Consider the following 18,508-nt stretch of genomic DNA (forward strand, 5'->3'; position numbering starts at 1 on the left):
TACTATTCCCTTCTCCAGTGGACCACATTTTGTCAGAAGTCTCCACCATGATCTGTCTGTCTTGGGTGGCCCTACATGTCATGGCTCATATTCAATGAGTTAGACAAGGCTGTGGTCCATGTGATCAGATTGGTTAGTTTTCTGTGATTGTGGTTTTCAGTCTGTCTGCCCTCTGATGAAGAAGGATAAGAGGTTTATGGAACCAGTCTCTCCTGATGGGAGAGACTGACTGAGGGGGAAACTGGGTCTTGTTCTGATGGGCGGGGTCATGTTCAATAAGTCTTTAATCCAATTATCTATTGAAGGGTGGGGCTGTGTTCCCTCCCTCTTGTTTGACCTGAGTCCAAACTATGGTGGAGGTGATGAAGATAATGGCAAGCTCCTTCAAAAGGTCTCATGCATGCCCTGCTGCACTCAGCGCCCCCACCCTGAAGCATGCCACCGCTGACCCACACCTCAGCCAGAGACTCCTGGACACTCACAGCAAGTCTGGGTCAGTCTCCTGTGGGGTCACTCCTCCTTTCTCCTGAGTCCTGGTGTGCATAAGTTTGTTTGAGCCCTCTGAGCATCTCTGGCCAGTATGTGGTTTGATTCTAAATGCCATTCTGCCCCTCCTACAGTCATTTTGGGGCTTCTCCTTTGCCCTGGACATAGGGTATCTTTTTTTGGTGGGATCCAACAATCTCCTGTTTATGATTGTTCAGCAGTGAGTTGTAATTTTGGAGTTCTCGCAGGAGTAGATAAGTACACATCCTTCTACTCCGCCATCTTGAATGCATCTAATAAAAGTTTATTAAAAAAAGTTTATTAAGTTACATCTTATTAAAATTAGTGCATATATTTAAAATTTAGTTAAAACCTCTTACTTGCTCTAATATCAGGAGCTGTATTAGCCATTACTGACAAAATGGAGGCACGGCCCCCAGCCCCCTCTCTTCATTCTGTAGGCACGGATCCTAGGATAAAGGAGTTAGGCCTTGTAATTCTGACTTGTCTTTTCCTCTCCTTGGCTGAGTTGACTGAAAAGGAATATTAAGGTGCTTATTGTTCTTGAGAGGAGCATGAGAAGACACAAAGCCTTCTGCAGTTGTGCTCAGAAAATAATTCATAAAGTTAATCATTGACATTTGTTCAAGGACTTTTACAAAAGAGTGTTCGAGGATGAGCACATAGGCCATAGCTTGAGGCCACGGGAGGGATTGATATCTGAAGCCTATTTGTGAGGAGAATGTTTATGGCAAAGGAGTTTTCTGAATTTAGGGCTTAGAAATAATTAAAATAGTTAGAAGTTAAAGATTTAAGGAATGTTGTAAAGTTAGCATATTTTACTATAGCTTATAGAAGTTAGGAATTTTTAGAGACACTACAGCTAGAAGCCTTTTTAAGAGATAATGAGCTCAGGATGTTAGGGGCGAACAGGACTTAGGAAGATAAGTAGTAAACTGAGGAATGTAGTGTGAGCTACAATGTAACCACAAGTTAACTATAGAATAGATGATAAGGCTGATTCCCAGAGAATCACTGAAGCAGGAACTCTGAAGGGCAACAATGATTTATGGAGATAATAAATCTGGGAGAGGGGGAACTGAAAATGTCAAACCTCTGGCCTAATGTTTTTGTAAAAGTATAAAAGAGAATCTTAAACTAGAAATAAATAGGCAGTCCATAGAAAACTGAGAGGCTGTCTCATTGGCTGACACTGTCATCTCTTCAGGTTGAATCCCTGGTTGCTGGATTTGGACTCTGGCACTCTAAATGATTTCAGAGGTCTAAAGCACACAGAAACTTCACATCAACTCAATCAAAAATTGAATAGTAAAAGTGAAGCTTGAATGAAAAAGTAATTATGTAATATATTTTTAAAATCATTAGATTTAATTGAGTGACTACACTTACTGGACTACCACAACTGTCTATTAATTAAGAATATACTCTGAGAAAGTTGTGATAAATAGACAATATCACTGTCAGCCCTGGTCTGCCATCTTTGTATATGTCTTCCTGAAAGTTTCTACATGACAATTTTGCAAGGTTTAATGGTATTATTGGTGTATAATATCTACAAACATATAAATGAAAGATTATGTATTTTTATGTTTTGCACTCTGAACTCTAGAACAAGATTCAGATCAGATCAGTCACTCAGTCCTGTCCAACTCTTTGCAACCCCATGAATCACAGCACACCAGGCCTCCCTGTCCATCACCAACTCCCGGAGTTCACCCAGACTCACCGCCATCAAGTCAGTGATGCCATCCAGCCATCTCACCCTCTGTCGTCCCCTTCTCCTCTTGCCCCCAATCTATCCCAGCATCACAATCTTTTCCAATGAGTCAACTCTTTGCATGAGGTGGACAAAGTACTGGAGTTTCAGCTTTAGCATCATTCCTTCCAAAGAAATCCCAGGGCTGATCTCCTTTAGAATGGACTGGTTGGATCTCCTTGCAGCCCAAGGGACTCTCAAGAGTCTTCTCCAACACTACAGTTCAAAAGCATCAATTCTTCGGCGTTCAGCCTTCTTCACAGTCCAACTCTCACATCCATACATGACCACAGGAAAAACCATAGCCTTGACTAGATGAACCTTTGTTGGCAAAGTAATGTCTCTACTTTTGAATATGCTATCTAGGTTGGTCATAACCTTCCTTCTGAGGAGTAAGCATATTTTAATTTCATGGCTGCAATCACCATCTACAGTGATTCTGGAGTCCAAAAAAATAAAGTCTGACACTGTTCCACTGTTTCTCCATCTATTTCCCATGAAGTGATGGGACCAGATGCCATGATCTTCGTTTTCTGAAAGTTGAGCTTTAAGCCAACTTTTCACTCTCCTCTTTCACTTTCATCAAGAGGCTTTTGAGTTCCTCTTCACTTTCTGCCATAAGGGTGGTGTCATCTGCATATCTGAAGTTATTGATATTTCTCCCGGCAATCTTGATTCCAGCTTGTGTTTCTTCCAGTCCAGCATTTCTCATGATGTACTCTGCATATAAGTTAAATAAGCAGGGTGACAATATACAGCCTTGACGAACTCCTTTTCCTATTTGGAACCAGTCTGTTGTTCCATGCTTCCTGACCTGCATACAAATTTCTCAAGAGGCAGGTCAGATGCTCTGGTATTCCCATCTCTTTCAGAATTTTCCACAGTTTCTTGTGATCCACACAGTCAAAGGCTTTGGCATAGTCAATAAAGCAGAAACAGATGTTTTTCTGGAACTCTCTTGCTTTTTCCATGATCCAGCAGATGTTGGCAATTTGATCTCTGGTTCCTCTGCCTTTTCTAAAACCAGCTTGAACATCAGGAAGTTCATGGTTCACATATTGCTTAAGCCTGGCTTGGAGAATTTTGAGCATTACTTTACTAGCATGTGAGATGAGTGCAATTGTGCAGTAGTTTGAACATTCTTTGGCATTGCCTTTCTTTGGGATCGGAATGAAAACTGCCCTTTTCCAGTCTTGAGGCCACTGCTGAGTTTTCCAAATTTGCTGGCATATTGAGTGCTGCACTTTCACAACATCATCTTTCAGGATTTGGAATAGCTCAACTGGAATTCCATCACCTCCACTAGCTTTGTTCGTAGTGATGCTTTCTAAGGCCCACTTGACTTCACATTCCAGGATGTCTGGCTCTAGGTCAGTGATCACACCATTGTGATTATCTGGAACATGAAGATCTTTTTTGTACAGTTCTTCTGTGTATTCTTGCCATCTCTTCTTAATATCTTCTGCTTCTGTTAGGTCCATACCATTTCTGTCCTTTATCGAGCCCATCCTTGCATGAAATGTTCCTTTGGTATCTCTGATTTTCTTGAAGACATCTCTAGTCTTTCCCATTCTGTTGTTTTCCTCTATTTCTTTGCATTGATCACTGAAGAAGGCTTTCTTATCTCTTCTTGCTGTTCTTTGGAACTCTGCATTCAGATGCTTATATCTTTCCTTTTCTCCTTTGCTTTTCGCTTCTCTTCTTTTCACAGCTATTTGTAAGGCCTCCCCAGACAGCCATTTTGCTTTTTTTTTGCATTTCTTTTCCATGGGGATGGTCTTGATCCCTGTCTCCTGTACAATGTCACAAACTTCATTCTATAGCTCATCAGGCACTCAATGTATCAGATCTAAGCCCTTAAATTTATTTCTCACTTCCACTGTATAATCATAAGGGATTTTATTTAGGGCATACCTGAATGGTCTAGTGGTTTTTCCTATTCTTCAATTTCAGTCTGAATTTGGCAATAAGGAGTTCATGATCTGAGCCATGATCTGAGTCTTATTTTTGCTGACTGTATAGAGCTTCTCCATCTTTGGCTGCAAAGAATATAATCAATCTGATTTCAGTGTTGACAATCTGCTGATGTCCATGTATATAGTCTTCTCTTGTGTTGTTGGAAGAGTGTGTTTGTTATGACCAGTGCATTTTCTTGGCAAAACTCTATTAGTCTTTGCCCTGCTTCATCCCGTATTCCAAGGCCAAATTTGCCTGTTACTCCAGGTGTTTCTTGACTTCCTACTTTTGCATTCCAGTCCCCTATAATGAAAAGGACATCTTTTTTGGGTGTTAGTTCTAAAAGTCTTATAGGTCTTCATAGAACCGTTCAACTTCTTCAGCATTACTGGTTGGGGCATAGACTTGAATTACTGTGATATTGAATGGTTTGCCTTGGAAATGAACAGAGATCATTCTGTCGTTTTTGAGATTGCATCCAAGTACTGCAATTCGGACTCTTTTGTTGACCATGATGGCCACTCCATTTCTTCTGAGGGATTCCTGCCCGCAGTAGTAGATATAATGGTCATCTGAGTTAAATTCACCCATTCCAGTCCATTTCAGTTCTCTGATTCCTAGAATGTCGACATTCACTCTTGCCATCTCTTGTTTGACCACTTCCAATTTGCCTTGATTCATGGACCTGACATTCCAGGTTCCTATGCAATATTGCTCTTTACAGCATCGGACCTTGCTTCTATCACCAGTCACATTCACAGCTGGGTATTGTTTTTGCTTTGGCTCCATCCCTTCATTCTTTCTGGAGTTATTTCTCCACTGATCTCCAGTAGCATATTGGGCACCTACTGACCTGGGGAGTTTCTCTTTCAGTATCCTATCATTTTGCCTTTTCATACTGTTCATGGGGTTCTCAAGGCAAGAATACTGAAGTGGAACAAGATTGCCTATAGATAAATCTGAGCTTCACTATTTAATTAGATGTGTGAATTTGATCATTACTTAACTACCTTTGTTTCTTCATCTATAAAGAATGGTTAATGATAGATTCCATCTCATAGGTTTACTTTGGAAAATGAGTTGATATATCATAGGACATAGAATAGTGTCTAATACATAATGTTGTTGTTCAGTGGCTCAGTGGTGTCTGACTACTTGTGACCCCATGAACGGCAGCATGCCAGGCTTCCCTGTCCATCACCATCTCTCAGAGTTTGCTCAAACTCATATCCTTTGTGTCCATGATGCCATGCAACCAGCTCATTCTCTGTTGTACCCTTCTCGTGCCTTCAATCTTTCCCAGCATCAGGGTCTTTTTTAGTGAGCCAGCTTTTGCCATCTGGTGGCCAATGTATTGGAGATTCACTCTCAGCTTCAGTCCTTCCAATGAATATTCAGGATTGATTTCCTTTAGGATGGACTGGTTTGATTTCCTTGCAATCCAAGTGTCTCTCAAAGTCTTCTCTAACACCAAAGTTCAAAATATGAATTCTTCAGTGCTCAGCTTTCTTCATAGTCCAACTATCACATCTATACATGACTACTGGAAAAACCATAGTTTTGATTGCATGGAATTTGTTGGCAAAGCTATGTCTCTACTTTTTAGTATGCTGTCTAGGGTGGTCAAAGCTTTTCTTCTAAGGAGCAAGCGTCATTTAATTCCATGGCTCCAGTCACCATCTGCAGTGATTTTGGAGCCCAAGAAAATAAAATTTGTCACTGTTTCCATTGTTTCCCCATCTATTTGCCATGAAGTGTTGGGACCAGATGCCATAATCTTGTTTTTTGAATGTTGAGTTTTAAGCCAGCTTTTTCACTCTCCTTTTCACTTTCATCAGGAGGCTCTTTACTTCCTCTTCACTTTCTGCCATAAGGGTGGTGTCATCTGCATATCTGAGGTTATTGATATTTCTCCTGGCAATCTTGATTCCAGCTTGTGCTACATCCAGCCCAGCATTTCACATGATGTACACTGCATATGTTAAATAAGCAGGGTGACAATATACAGCCTTGACATATTCCTTTCCCAATTTGGAACCAGTCCCTTGTTCCCTGACTGGTTTTAACTGTTGCTTCTTAACCTTCATACAGATTTCTCAGGAGACAGGTAAGGTGGTCTGGTATTACCATTTCTTTAAGAATTTTCCACAATTTGTTGTGATCCACACAGTCAAAGGTTAGCGTAGTCAATGTAACAGAAGTAGATATTTTTCCGGAATTCTCTTACTTTTTCTATCATCCAACGGATGTTGGCAACTTAATCTCTGGTTACTGTGCCTTTTCTATATCAAGCATGAACATCTGGAAGTTCACAGTTCACATACTCTTGGAGCCTAACTTGGAGAATATGGGGCATTACTTTGGTAGCATGTGAAATGAGTACAATTGTGTGATAGTTTGAGCATTCTTTGGCATTGTCTTTCTTTGGGATTGGAATGAAAACTGACCATTTCCAGTCCTCTGGCCACTGCTGAGATTTCCAAATTTGCTGGCATAATGAGTGCACCACTTTAACAGCATTATGTTTTAGGATTTGAAATAGCTAAACTGGAATTCCATCACCTCCACTAGCTTTGTTTGTAGTAATGCTTCCTAAGGCCCACTTGACTTCACATTCCAGAATGTCTGGCTGTAGGTGAGTGATCATGCCATCATGGTTATCTGGGTCGTGAAGATCTTTTTTGTACAGTTCTTCTGTGTGTTCTTGCCACCTCTTCTTAATATCTTCTGCTTCTGTTAGGCCCATACCATTTCTATCCTTTATTGAGCCCATCTTTGCATGAAATATTCCCTTGGTATTTCTGATTTTCTTGAAGAGATCTCTAGTCTTTCCCATTCTATTGTTTCATCTGTTTCTCTGCATTGTTCACTTAGGAAGGCTTTCTTATCCCTCCTTGCTATTCTTAGGAATCTGAATTCAGATAGGTATGTCTTTCCTTTTTGCTTTATCTTTTGCTTCTCTTGTTTTCTCAGCTATTTGCCTTACCTCCTCAGACAACCATTTTGCCTTTTTGCATTTCTTTTTCTTGGGGGTGGTTTTTATCACTGCATCCTGTACAATGTTAGGAACTTCCAGCCATAGTTCTTCAGGCACTCTCTCAGATCTAACCCCTTAAATCTATTTGTCACTTTCACTGTATCACTGTAAGGGATTTGATTTAGGTCATACCTGAGTGGCCTTGAGGTTTTCCTTTCTTTCTTCAATTTATGTCTGAATTTGGCAATAATACATAGTCAGTACCTAGTACTCTACTATTATATAACAGATGTGACAAGTGAAAACGTGTGGTTTACTAACATCAGTTTACAGAAATGCTCTAATTGCATTTTAATAGGCATCAATATATCTTTATACCAATATCATGTCTTCCTAAAACAGCTCCTCAGAACCTCAGGTTATCATGCCAGCTTGATGTTGATTCCTATTCACATAGTAAGTACTGATGAAACTCAGGTGAAAGAGACAAGATGAACTCTGGTTTTCTCTTCCAAATAACTGAAAGCTGTTTCATTATGCAAGTCGGGATGTCAATGTGTCATTCAAGTCAAACTACCAGTCACTTTTCAAAACAGATATGAACAAATTACAGTACAACTTGATTAGTTTGATAATAATTTATTTCTGATATAATTTATTATCTACTTCTAAATGATTTGAAACAGTTAAGAAGTGGTTTCATTACCTTCATAAAAAAAGTAATATCAGAAAGTGTAAATGGCTAACACCAGATGAAGTACCAAAAGGATAAAAAGATTTTAAATAACAAATTATTTTGAAGTCAGAATATTCTTAGATTTTCTGTCACTTAGTCATTCATCAAGAGAAAATACATATTTTTTATTAAAACATTTTCAAATAGGAAAGTTCTTTATATTCCCAAATTAACCGTAAAAAGAGATAAGACCAACTGGACTGTTAAAACATCTCATGTTTTTGTTATTTAGTTGCTAAGTCATGTCCAGCTCTTTTGTGACCCCATAGACTGTAGCCCACCAGGCTCCTCTGTCCATGGGATTCTTTGGGCAAGAATACTGGAGTGGGTTGTCATGTCCTTCTCCAATGGATCCTCTAGACCCAGAGATCGAACTCATGCCTCCTGCATTGGCAAGTGGGTTCTTAACATTGAGCCTCCTAGGATGCCCTAAATATCTGTGGTCTTCTTTTAAATATAGTATCTCTTGCAATGAATTTACTGAAGTTCTTTTTAGCTATATATATCTAGAGATCAAGAGATTACCTATCCTGGAAAGTTTTATAGTTTCAGAAGCAACACAATTTGACAATGATGTCTTTCCAAGAAAATAAACAGCTTTCAATAATGTCATTACCAAAAATTGGTACTTAGTGGCCAAGAGAAAGCTGACATGTCTATGTTGCTAGCACATAAAAAAATTTGGATATTGAGTTCTGAGAAAGGATTGGAAAATGAAGATACATGATATCCCAAGATAAAACAGGAAAATAACCCTCCTTTCATAATATGACAAAGACAAATGAAATAAATCATGCATATAATCAAATCGGTATAGCCTGCCCTGGCAGGCAGATTCTTTACCATTTGAGCAACCTGGGAAGCCCTTTGAGTCACACACACATATATATTTAAAATCAATCTAGTTTTTATCGGTCATTATGAAATATAAGTCTTTTTCAAAAAAGTATGAAATGCAATCCGGCATTACTTATAAGGCTAACCTCATTTTAGAGCATTATGCTTAGCTCTAGTGTATGTGTTTCAAACCAAACATTGTTCAATTAATTTAAGCCACTTAATAAAGTACGATTCATATTTATGAATTTAATCAATAAATGTTGTACATGGGAAATTATATTGTCAAAAACAAATCAAAGTCATGTATAGATACCACTGACTTTCAAACATTATATGTTATTCTATTATTTATTTAAGATGAAAGAAGACTTGCAGATACTGTGAATATCAAAAGTAATCACAAAAAAAGATTATTGTTAATATAGATTTGAGTTTGATTCTATACTCTTTTTGTAAATAATAACACTTATACTGATAAAAGTTATTGTACCTGGTAACATATCAATTTTTTTTTGTCAAAATATTGATTTTATTACTATTTTAATCTAAAACGCACATACCACCACTAAATGAGCTGAGCATGAGAGTTTAGTTGCTCAGTCACGTCCGACTCTTTGCGATCCCACAGTAGTGGTATGTGTGTGTTGCCATTTGAACTGTCTGGTTGGATCTCCTTGCAGTCTAAAGGACTCTCAAGAGTCTTCTCCAGCACCACAATTTGAAAGCATCTATTCTTCAGTGCTCAGCTTTCCTTATGATCCAACTCTCATATCCATAACACATGACTACTGAAAAAACCATAGTTTTGACTAGATAGACCTTTGTCAGCAAAGTGATGTCTGCTTTTTAATATGCTGTCTGGCTTTGTCATAGCTTTTCTTCCAATGGGCAAGTGTCTTAAATCCATGGCTGCAGTCATCATCCAAGTGATTATGGAATCTAAGAAAACAAAACCTGCCATTGCTTCCAAATTTTTCTCATCTATTTGCCATGAGGTGATGGGACCAGACGTCATGATCTTAGTTTTTTTAATGTTGAGTTTTAAGCCAGCTTTTTCACTCTCCTCTTTCACCCTCATCAAGAGGCTCTTTAGTTCCTCTTCACTTTCTGCCATTAGCCTGGGATCATCTGCATATCTGAGGTTGTTGATATTTCTCTCAGCAATCTGGATTCCAGCTTGTGGAACCTTGTTGTGCTTTTGCCATTTTGAACCTGTCAAATTTTTCCACGTCTGGTTCTAATTGTTGCTTCTTGAACTGCATACAAGTTTTTCAGGAGACAGGTCAGATGGTCTGACATTCTCATCTCTAAGAATTTTACAGTTTTTTTGTGATCCACCGAGTCAAAGGTTTTAGTATAGTCAATGAAGCAAAAGTAGATGTTTTTCTGGAATTCCATTGCTCTCTCCATGATCCAACAAATGTTTGCAATTTGATCTCTGGTTCCTCTGTGTTTTCTAAATTTTGAAATCGGGAAGAGTAACTCCTCAATGAACGCTGAGCAATAAACACTGAACAAATTTGAATAAAATCTCTAAATGGCATTTTGATTCTTCTGGATCTCTTGATTTCCATATGAATTTTGGGATCAGTTCATTAATTTCTGCAAATCAGCGGCTGAAATTTTGATAGAAATTGCACTGCATATTTAGATGAATTTGGGTGTCTTACCATCTTAACTGCATTGTCTTCCAACTCACAAATACAGGATTTTTTTCATTTACCTAGATCTTCCTTAGTTTTTTTCAATGAAATATTCTAATTTTCAGTAGAGAAGAGTTCCCTTATTTTGTTAAATTTATGTCTGTGTTTTATTCCTTGTGAAACTATTGTAAGTGAAATATTTTTGCATATTTCATTTTCAGATTTTTTATTTCTAGTGTTAATAGTGATTAATAGCTAATCAATCAAACATAATTGATTATTTTTGGCTTAAATAACAGGATTCTCTTTCTTCCCTTTTAGTTTTTTCAGATTTTATTTTTTTAATTAGAGGACATTTACATTACATATTGTAATGTTTTTTTTGCCATATATCAACATGAATCAGCATTAGATATATATCTGTCCCCTCCCTCTTGAACCCCTCCCTCCCTTGCACCTCCTCCCCATCTCACCCCTCTAGGTTGTCACGGAGCACTTGCATACATCAAACTCCACTGGCTGTCTATTTTACATATGGTATTGTTTATGTTCCAATGATATTCTGTCATATTATCCCATTTCACCTTCCCCTACTGTGTCCAAAGTGTCTGTATCTCCTTTGCTGGCCTGCAAGTGGAACATCAGTACTATCTTTCTAGATCCCATATGTATTCATTAATATATGATATTTGTCTTTCTCTATCGGACTTATTTCACTCTGTATAATAGGTTCTAAGTTCATCCACCTCATTTGACCTGACTCAAATGCATGCCTTTTTATAGCTGAATAATATTCCAAAATAATATTTTGGAAAATAATATTTGTGTGTACATACCACAACTTTCTTATCCATTCATATGTCAATGGACATCTAGGTTGCTTCTGTGTCCTAGCTATTATAAACAGTGCTGCGATGAACATCAGGGTACATGTGTCTTTTTCAGTTATGATTTCCTCAGGGTATATGCCCAGTAATGGGATTGCTGGATCATAGGGTAGCTATATTCCTAGTTTTTTATGGACTCTCCATATTGTTCTCCATCATGGCTGTATTAATTTGCATTCCTACCAACAGTTTAAGAGGGCTCCCTTTTCTCCAGACACTCTCCAGTATTAATTGTTTGTAGAATTTTTGATGATGGTCATTCTGACCAGTGTGAGATGATACTTCATTGTAGTTTTGATCCCATGGATGGAGGAGCCTGGTAGGCTGTAGTCCATGGAGTCGCTAAGAGTCGGACACAACTGAGCGACTTCCCTTTCACTTTTCACTTTCATGCATTGGAGAAGGAAATGGCAACCCACTCCAGTGTTCTTGCCTGGAGAATCCCAGGGACGGGGGAGCCTGGTGGGCTGCTGTCTATGGGGTCACACAGAGTCAGACACGACTGAAGCGACTTAGCAGCAGCAGCAGCAAAAATGAGAACTGTTGTGCATCTTTTCATGTGCTCATTAGCCATCTGTATGTCTTCATTGGAGAAATGTCTATTTAGGTCTTTTTCTCACTTTCTGATTGGATTGTTTGTTTTTCTGGTATTGAGCTGCATGAGTTGCTTGTATATTTTGGAGATCAATTCTTTGCCAATTGTTTCATTTGCTATTATTTTCTCACATCCTGAGGGTTGTCTTTTTACCTTGCTGATAGTTTTCTTTGCTGTGCAAAGCTTTTAAGTTTAATTGGGTCCCATCTGTTTATTTTTATTTCCATTATTCTAGGAGGTGGGCCATTGAAATAATTGATTTTTTGAGTGTTGAACTTATATCTTTCAACCTTGCTGAACTTAGAATAGTCTTTGCATATGTGTAGTTTCCTTGGAATTTTTAGCATGTAAAATATCATCTGAGAATAAAGATACTTTTCCTTCTCCTTTCCAAACTGAATCACTGCATTTTTCTTGTCTAATTGATATGAGTACTCTCCATCCAATACTGAGTAGAAGGGTTGAGAGTTCACATCCTTTTCTTATTCCTAATCATATTAGGAAATCTTTCTTTTACCATTAGTATCATATTAACTTTGAGCTTTGTTTTTCAGATAGACTTTTCAGAGTCTACAGGACATTTTTTTTTCTTTTTTTTTAATCTTTATTTATTTTTTAAATTTTATTTTATTTAAATTTACAATATTGTATTGGTTTTGCCATATATCAAAATGAATCTGCCACAGGTATACATGTGTTCCCCATCCTGAACCCTCCTCCCTCCTCCATCCCCATACCATCCCTCTGGGTCATCCCAGTGCACCAGCCCCAAGCATCCAGTATCATGCATCGATCCTGGACTGGCGACTCATTTCATATATGATATTATACATATTTCAATGCCATTCTCCCAAATCATCCCACCCTCTCCCTCTCCCACAGAGTCCAAAAGACTGTTCTATACGACATTGATTTTGAGTTTACTGAGTGTGTATGTGTTCATCTGTCTGCATGTGCTTTTCCTAAAAAATACTGAATTTTGTCAAAAGTTTTTTCTGCATCTGGTTCTAATTGACCCTGCAATCACTCTTTTATTCAATCATATGATATGATGACCAGTTCTATGTGCCATCCTTTATGATTTGATAAAATGCTAATCAAGTTGTTGCAAAGATTATTTTCTAAATGTGATTAAAATCTATATTCAGTTGACTTTAAATAAAGGAGATTATCCTGAATAATTTGGGTAGGTCTGATCCAATCAGTTGAAAAGCTTTAAAAGCAGAACTAAGGTTTCCCTGAAGAATACATTCCACATGTGAACTGCAGACAAGCTACCCTACAGAATTTAGACTTGCCTACTTAGCTCCCAAGATCGTCTAAGCCAATTTCTTGCAATAAATATTAATAAACCAGCTATGGTATAAAAGTCTCTGTGTTGGCCTTCCTCTTGCATCTAGTTTTGTCAAAAGAATCTCTCCATGTAATCCAGGTTATCTCACTGCAGGTGAAAGGATTTCACGTTTCTTATACCTGACATGAATCTCTGTATATATATTTAGCTGATGATCCTAAAACAGTGGCAAGTATATTTGGTATAGAGAAATAGATATGATTCTCTATATCTGTTTATCTGCATTCTTCCTTGTTACGCATTATAAACATTTTTCTTTTGTTAGAAAAATTGACACAGCTTAGCTGTGAGTGGCTTTTCTTTTCCTCTATCTCAGCTCATAAAAACAAATTCAGTCATTCATGTAAACACATGCAAAACAATGATTCTCCCACAAAACTTTAGGTAATTGACTGTGAAGGTCTAAATGGCTTAAATGTTTGTCTAAGTTCCTCTTTCTTTGATATCATTTGAAAAAATGCAAGCTAGGACTATTGAGTCCGTGTCTGGTACAGAGCTTCGATACCTGAAGAGCGATCTGTGGCATCTGTGAAGCAAAGTGCACAGGAAGGAAAGGTCCAGGGTTGCTGCCTCACCTCCGGTCTCTTCGCCTTCACGTCTGAAATTCAGAGCAATGTGCTTATCCATGTTCACAGTAACATTAGTGAGACTTTTACAATAATCAGCAATTTAATTCTACCACTTACTTGCTTTATGGTTCGGGGAAAATAACTTCTGAAATTTGGGAAATGTTTTGAAAATTAACTGAGAAGCTTCTAGGTACTTTTTAAATTTTTGCTTTGTCTTTGTCTTCATCGACTTCAGGCTTACATCTTGTAAATCTAAAATCAATTTAAATAATTTTACTGTCAAATTAATAGACCCCAAATCCCTTGCATACAGGACATATCTGTCCCTTACCACTCCCTTCCCTGGCCAGACACAGCAGCAGCCCGTTATCTGCTGAGAATTTTAGAACCCGAATTTTTGCATAGAGTGAATTAATTCTTTAAGGGATTGGACGTTTAACAACATTCAGCCTTCACACATCGCCTGAATATGCTCTTCCCTTTTCTTTTCTTTTCCTTTTTTTAAAGATAACAGACTAAAACCACCTTTGGGCTTGCAGAATGCTAGTTTGTAATAGCAAAGGCCCATTTGTGCTGTCTCTTATATCGCCAAATCACATCTAGATTAGAAACCACAATACTTATATATTCTTAACTCTCCAAAGAGACGTTCCATCTGCTCTATAAATGACTGCCAAACTAGGGTTACAGGATGTAACACAAGCTGATGAATCATCTTCTGTTCTTATGACGCTGACAAATACAAATTATACTTAAAATTTACAGGTTTTGATTCAGTCTTTATGGCCATTAATACTGATTATCCTTATGGCTCTCATGGGCGATAGATCAGGCAGATGACCTCAGAGTGGGGCTCCTTGTGTGTGCTCCAAGTCTTGGCCCAGAGAACGACATCCTCCATTTAAGGCGAATGTTGATTCGGAAAGGTGAGCGTGAACGGCTGCACAGGAGTTAGACTGAGAGCTAATGAACAGATGTGTTACAGTCTCAGCTTCCCAGGCTTTTTAAAAGTCTTTTCAAATTACCTCCCACATAAATTGGCGTTAATGATTGTGCAAGATTCTCTTTAAGAACCACTATGCTCAGACAAAAGGGATTTTCAATACTTTAGGGGAAACATTTTTCATCTATATTAAGAACGATTCTTTTCATACCTGCGCTCTAGCTCTGCCTCTCAGCAACAGAAAATGAGCTGCTCTGCGTTTGTTTCTCAGTGCAAAGAAAGACATTTAATTTCTTAGGCAACGAGGGTAACTGGGAGCAATGCGCCGAATCTAAACCGGAAAAGGCACACTGAGGCAAGCCGGGCGGCCTCCGCGTGCATGGACAGCAACCTGTCCCCAGGGACTCGTTTCCATCTGCGTAAGTTGAGAAATGCGCCATGGGTATGCAATGCTTTCCCCTCATACGGAGAAAAAAAAAAAGAATTGCCCGCAAACTACGCTAATCGTGTTAGGCTGACGCATTCATTCACAGCACAGCACTCTTTTTTTGTCTGTGTTAGGAAGCTGCCTTCTTATTGCTTCTGTGCAACCCAGAGGAAAAATAATGAATACTTTTTTAATAAAAAATTTTATCTTTACTTTGCTGGAAGGAGCCTGGGTGAGAGCTCTGTAACTACAAATTCAAAACTAAGTGACAGAAATGTAAATAAGTATTAAAAAATTGCTGTGCATATTAATTTTCAATTATTAATGATTGTATTTGGCTGTTAGAAGTTTATGGCTGGTTGGAAATTACATTAAGAGTGAAGAGATTTGTTTCTTTCAGGCCCCAAATATATGGGATTCTCTTATCTGCATTCGAGTCGGACTTTAATCTTTTATCTGTTTTCTTAAAATACATGGCCTGAGAATCAAGGATTAAATACAAGATTTTTTTTCCCCTGTTTCTCTTCATTCTCATCGGCACAAAGAGTCTGCTTTGATGTGTACTCTAAAGCTGATTCCTTTGATTATTTTTTAAACTCCCAGTCTACTCTCTAATCAGGTTTTAAAACTCTGCTCCTGCATTAGCATTATGTATGCAAGCCCCAGAGCTGAGCTAATGGGCTGGGATGAGTCAGATCTCCATATATTTTTATGCTTTTTTCCCCTTAGTTTGTCTTCATTTTGGATTGAAAACTCCCTTTACTTAGCCAATTTTTTAAATGAACTTCATAAATCTCCTCACGTAAAGCACAAGCAGCAGAATTTATTTAAAGTGGAAAACTTTTTTCTCCCAATACACTTTTGTAGATTTTGCTGTAAAGGGAAATCAGTTTTAAACAGGCAGGGCTGCTTTGCACTGAAAGAAAATTAAATTCTTGCATCCCTGTGCATACTGCACGCATGATATGCTCTCCATATGATTTCTACCTACGTGATCATCACTCAGCACTGAAAAAGCTCAGGGGCAAAGGAAGGTCAGGAAGGTATGAGGAGAGCAAGAAAAATCAAGATGAACTGCAAATGACTTAATTTCCATTTAACTTTCATCCAGAGTGTAGGCTCCAAGAGAAAAGGGCTCACTCATCTCCCACTTCACCAAAGCCTTCCCTGAAGCCACACTTTAGGTAAGTGAGGGTAAAATCGGCTTTCACATAGAGCTCAGTTAACTTTCTCAAATCTGTTATCACAAAAAATTCAGTTTGCCAGTGGCTTACTTGTCAATAAAGGAATGGGTAAGTAAAGAGCACGTGACATGCACCAGAGCACATTACCGATTTGTGTCATTTTATCCTTGAAAACAAACCAACAAAAAAAATAGCTTCATTATGATTGAAAAATAAACAGTGACTCAAGTTAACTAATTTAAGCAATGCAATGTGGGATGTCTGATGAGAATCTGGAACAATGAAGAAAGTAATTAACACACCAAAAAAAATGGTGAAATTAGATCTCTAGCTAGGTAAATAATATTAAGCCAGTGTTGATTTTCTGGTCTTGCTAATTATTCTGTAATTATACAAGTTGTTAGTTAACATTAGCTAAAAGTAGAAGACAATCATGTGGAGACTCTGTACTATTTTTGTTAATTTTCTCTCCCTAAAATTATTTTTTTTAAAGATAACCAAAAAAGTGCCTCATAGGGTTATGAATAATCTTAATTTTCTTTTTTCTATAATAATTTTTCTGATTTTTTTCTATAATGATTATGTACATACTGTATTTTTATTTAAATAAAGAAGTTTAAAAACGGCATGGCTCCTCCAATTTGTGACAGGTCTTATGTTTTCCTTGTCTTTTGTGAATTAGACACTTTGAAGGGCATTGGTCAAGTGACTCAGCTTTGGTTTTGTGATGCTTTTCTCATGATTAGAATGAGATAATACAGTTTTGGCAGAAACATGGTAGAAATGATGTGTCCTTCTCAATGTGTCATGTTAGTGTGTATATGATGGGATATATCTTATTCATGGGAAATTCGTTTTGATCCATTAATTAAAGTGATGTCTACTAAGTTTTCCACTATAAGGTTGCTATATTCCTTTGTAATTAATATAACTGTTGAAGATTATTTTCAGATTCTGAAAATACTACTTTTTCTTAAAAGTTGGCCCACTAATTTCAGTATCTTCCAGTAGATCTTGCTTCTGATGTTTATCACTATGGTGTTCCTGTTTCCCCCATTACTTCTATAATTACCAATTGGAATTATTTAAGGAAGAGTTATACCTTTCCCCCACTCAAGGATTTTCTAAATATGTACAGGAGTATGGATTCACATATAATTATTTTGGTTTTTCAATATTTTTATGTTAGGCAGGATAATGGTACCCCAAATAGTCCCTGGAGTCCATGAATGTGCTACCTTACATGGAGAAGGACACTTTGCAAATGTAGCTTTAAAAAAGACAAACCTTCAGAAGGGAAAGGTATCCTCAATTACCCAGAATGTACAATGTAATTACATGAGTCCTTAAAAGTAGAAAACAAAGGAAGAATGTGCCAGAAGGATGAGACATAAAAAGTACTCAAACTGCTGTTACTGGTTCTGAAGATGGAGGAAGGGAGCCCCAAGCCGAGAAGTGAAGTGGCCTCCAGAAGCTGTACTCAATCTTCAATCAAGAAACATCAGGAAAATGGGTGCCCCGGCCCTGTAATGGCAAGAAACTGATTCTGTTAACGACATTAAAAAGCCAAGAAATGGATGCTTTCTGGAGCCATTAGAAAGTCATGCAGTCATGCAGACACCTTGATTTCGCCAGCAGACCCTGTGTCAGACTTCTTACCCACAGTCTGGTAAGACAATAAATTTGCATTGTCACTAGCTTGTAATCTATTAACAGCAGCAATAGAAAACTAACAGAGTTATTCTTTTCTTTTTTTTCTTCATATTGTTCTAGCTTTGGTCCTTGGAAATGCCTTTATCCATGCTAGGTCTTTTGATCATCTTAATGTTTGGTAGTATTTTCCTTATTTGAATTTGCTATGTAGTCCGTCAACCTATTCAGCAGAAGGATGAAATAAAAAGTCTGATAATTTCATACAAAATAAAATTCATCTTAGATTATCTCTACACATTCAGAAGAAACCTACAAAGAAGTATATAGACCACTATTACAATTTTTTTTAAAAATTAATGTATTTACTGAAGTATGAGGTATTGGGTCTTCCCAAGTAACACAGTGGTATAGAATCCTCCTGCCGATGGAGAGATTCTTGTTCAATCCAAGGGTTGGGAAGATCCCCTGGAGTAGGAAATGG

General features: G+C 37.7%; 1 long non-coding RNA gene across 1 annotated transcript; it reads left to right on the plus strand.

Moving 5' to 3' along the window:
* Positions 1 to 345: 345 nt before the first annotated feature.
* On the plus strand, positions 346 to 18,248 carry LOC129627361 (uncharacterized). Its single transcript, XR_008702582.1, has 3 exons — positions 346 to 578; positions 17,802 to 18,043; positions 18,148 to 18,248. It is a non-coding gene; the product is annotated as an uncharacterized LOC129627361 (long non-coding RNA).
* The last annotated feature ends 260 nt before the right edge of the window (positions 18,249 to 18,508 follow it).

This window comes from Bubalus kerabau, chromosome 14 (assembly GCF_029407905.1).
Source record: "Bubalus kerabau isolate K-KA32 ecotype Philippines breed swamp buffalo chromosome 14, PCC_UOA_SB_1v2, whole genome shotgun sequence".
Taxonomy (NCBI): Eukaryota; Metazoa; Chordata; class Mammalia; order Artiodactyla; family Bovidae; genus Bubalus; species Bubalus kerabau.